General features: G+C 40.8%; 1 protein-coding gene and 1 pseudogene across 1 annotated transcript in view; one reads left to right on the forward strand and one right to left on the reverse strand.

Annotated features, from left to right (window-relative positions):
- LOC105854536 overlaps positions 1-1,694 on the reverse strand; it is a 5,194-nt pseudogene extending 3,500 nt beyond the window's left edge.
- The window catches only part of SNAP29 (synaptosomal-associated protein, 29kDa), a 39,719-nt gene that overhangs the window by 26,265 nt on the left and 9,948 nt on the right, over positions 1-3,506 (forward strand). The window lies entirely within an intron of this gene.

The raw sequence follows: 3,506 nt of genomic DNA on the forward strand, positions 1-3,506 counted from the left end.
TCTATTTGCTTGTAAGGTTGGTTTTCAACTTTTTTTTTTTTTTTTTTTTTTTTTTTTTTTTTTTTTTTTTTGTAGATAGATGGGTTTCCTGGAGAAGCAGAAAATAGATTTTTTTTAATCCAGCCTGCTACTCTGTGTCTTTTTGTTGATGAGTTTAGTACATTTACATTTAGAGTTAATGTTAATATGGTGGTATCTGTATTTGCCATTTTGTTTGGTTTGTTTTTTTGTGATTTTATTTCTTACCTTATTTTGTTCTTTTTATTCATTCCTCTGTTGGCTTTGACTTCAGGGCATCTTGTATTTTTTGGAGTGGGGGTTAAGTTATAATCAGTTTCTGGAGTTTCTGTTTGTCTGAGGTCTTTTTTTTTTTTAATTTATTTTAATTTATTTATTTTGGGCATACAGAACTGGGGTACAGACGAGAGGTGCAGGGGCGGCGAGAGGATTCACCAGAGACAAAGTGGGGAACAGAACAGGCAAATCGACCAAGCACACTGCTGAGGGGAGCAGCGGGTGGGTCAGGAGAGGTCTGCTGCGGCAGGCGCACATTGAACTCATGCGGAAGTGGCTACACTTAGTGCTACACCTTAACCCTCTGCATCACCAGGGAGGGCCCAAGAAGGTCATTTTTTATTCATAGATAAAGGAGAGCTTTACAGGATATAGTATTCATGGTTGGTATTTGTTGTCCTGGATTTTGTTGAATATGTTATTCCATTATCTTCTTGCCCACAGTGTTTCTTCAGAGAAGTCTGATGTCAGCCAGATTGGTTTTCCTTTACAGGTTATCTGTTTCTTCCCCCTTGTTGCCTGCATTCTATTTTCCTTGTCTTGGAGTCTTGAAAGTTTACTATTATATGTGCTTCCTTTCATTGTGGTAATTCAGTGCTCTTGCTTTTTGTATGTCTATTTTCATTTCCTTCATGTTTGGGAAGCTCTCTTCAACTACCTCTTTGAATATTTTCATGGTTCCTTTGTCTCGCTCCTCACCTTCTGGTATTCCTATAACTCTTATATTTCCTTCTTTGGTGTCAGATAGTTCTCGAAGTGTTTCTTCATTATTTTCCTCTTTAATTTTCTTTCTTGGGTCACTTTACTTCGGCATCTTTGAGAATACTGATCCATTCTTCCATTTCATCAATTCTATTTTCATTGTTTTTGCCAGAAAATTTTACTTCCTCCATGAATCTTTTAATCTCTTGCATTTATTTCATTTCCTTCTTTAGGGATTCAGTATCATTCTACAATTCATGATTTATTTTCTTTCATCATCTCTTCTTTTCATCAACTTTATATTTTTTAATCATGATGATTTCTAAATTCCCTGACAGTCAAAGAAGTTCTTCTATGTTGTTGTTGAATTCTTGTAGCTGGTTTTCTTTTTGTGGTATATCCTTTCCCTGAGGAAAGGACATATTTGTGTTTTTCCTTCTCCCTATTGTTTATTTCTTAATGTATTCTATATGTTGAGACACTGTTCTGTTATTGACAGGCATCTCTTTGTGGTGTTCTTTCTGGTATATTAGGAACTAGTGGCCACCAAGTCCAGCATTGTCACACCAAAACTTCACAAGAGCAGCAATACTGTGAATATGCTGTCCCTGAAGATCTCCCCCAAGCCTCCACCCTGTATTTGTTCATTTCCTAAGGATGATTGTGAGGTCCCTGTCTTGCATCTCGCCATCCTCCATCTACCGACCTCACCCCCTCTCAGTTTCACTGGGCAATCATGAAAGTCCCTTTCCTGCAACTCCCATCCTGCAGCAATGGCACGTAGGCTACATTCACTCCTGGTACCAACCATTCCCCCATAGGAAACTCTGACATGCAGGCAGTATTCGGATCCAAACTGCAAGTGAGCATGGAGTTTTGCTTTGTATGCAATTTTCTGCTCACTTCTGATTGTAGACTTCACCCTCTTTCAGTCCTAGGAAAATTCAATCCTAGCGTCCCTTTGCCACCATTTTGGATCCCAATCTCAGATCCATAAACTGCTTTTTCTGATTTCCAGTGGGCTTATGGGAGAGTCTGCTCTGATCATTGATTTAACCATCCCCAAATTTGAAACTCTCTAAACTTAAGTAAGCCTTATTCTGACCAAAAGCCACCCTTCCCTTAGATTTCTTTTCTTATTATTACTTCTATCCTGTCTCTAAAGTTAGCTTTTTTGAGGGGAAGCCATTTTTCATAGAGACCAAATTTTTGGGCCCTCCCTTATGGCACAGCAGGTTAAAAACTCAGCACTGCAAAGCTAGCCACAGCCACTTCAGCACAAGTTTAATACTTGGCTAGGAAGGTGACCCACATGGTACAGCAGATGTCTGCTGTCTAGCCCACTGCTCCCCTCAGCAATGTACTTCTGTCTGTCTGTTCTGCTCCCCACTCTATCCCTGATGGATCCTCTCATTGCCCCTGCACCTCTGGCCTGGGCCCTAGTTCTGTATGAATAAATAAATAAATCTTTTTTTTTTTTTAAGAAAAGAAAGTAAATTTTTCTGTTACAAGTATTGTCATTATGTATATGACAGCCCATGATAAATAAGCATGGAGATGTGCAAGCTGGCTGAGAAACCACAGATCTTCCTCTTATAGCCAACCCAGCAACATGTGAGCTTACAGTCATGCTTGAAGAAACTACATGTGCTTTACAGAACTTCATTTGTTGCTTCTGAGTAATAAAATCCTCTATTACCAGTTATCAGGTTCTATGTGTACCTGGAACACAGAGACTTACAAAACCTTTAGCCTAAAAGAGTTCAGACTTTCTCTTAATGGACAAGGAGAGATACATATCATGGTAATGTTAGAAAGATGCCCAGCAACCCTAAGGGGATAAGGTTAGGGTTTATCCATGTAAGGATAAAGAGCAACATGACACAAGGAAGGGAAATCAAGAAGTCATTTGGATTGCAGGGTTGGAGCTTTGCAGAGGGAGGAGAGAAATAAAGAATTGTGAATCCCAGCTTGGTGATGAGTGTGCAGACTCTATTCAGTAAAGGTGAAGCAGAGCAGTCTATGTGAAAGGCCCAACTCAGGAACCAGGCATGAGTAATTTAGTGGAATATCAGGTGCAGTCTGAACGTCTCTGGATTGCTGAGAAACCCCTGTCTACAGCTGGAACTGGCAAACTTTGTGAGCTAAGAAACAAAATCAGAGATAATTTGCGGGGACTTTTCTATCAGGAAAAATAAATAGTGGCAAGGGGACCTCCCTGGCGGCACAGCAGGTTAAAGCACTGCACTGAGAAGCTAAAGCCACTAACACATGAGTTTGATCCCCACCTGCCCCACATGGTGCAGCAGACCTCTCCTGACCCGCCCACTGCTCCCCTCAGCAGTGTACTTCGACGATCTGCCTGTTCTCCCCAATCTGTCTCTGGTGAAGCCTCTCACCACCCCTACACCTCTGGCCTGTACCCCAGTTCTGTATACACAAATACATCTTTAAAAAAAAAAAGTGGGCCCTCCCTGGTGGCGCAGTGGGTTAAAGCACTGCACTGAGAA

The sequence above is a fragment of the Condylura cristata genome, unplaced genomic scaffold (assembly GCF_000260355.1).
Source record: "Condylura cristata isolate star-nosed mole 26May11 unplaced genomic scaffold, ConCri1.0 scaffold00051, whole genome shotgun sequence".
Lineage (NCBI taxonomy): Eukaryota > Metazoa > Chordata > Mammalia > Eulipotyphla > Talpidae > Condylura > Condylura cristata.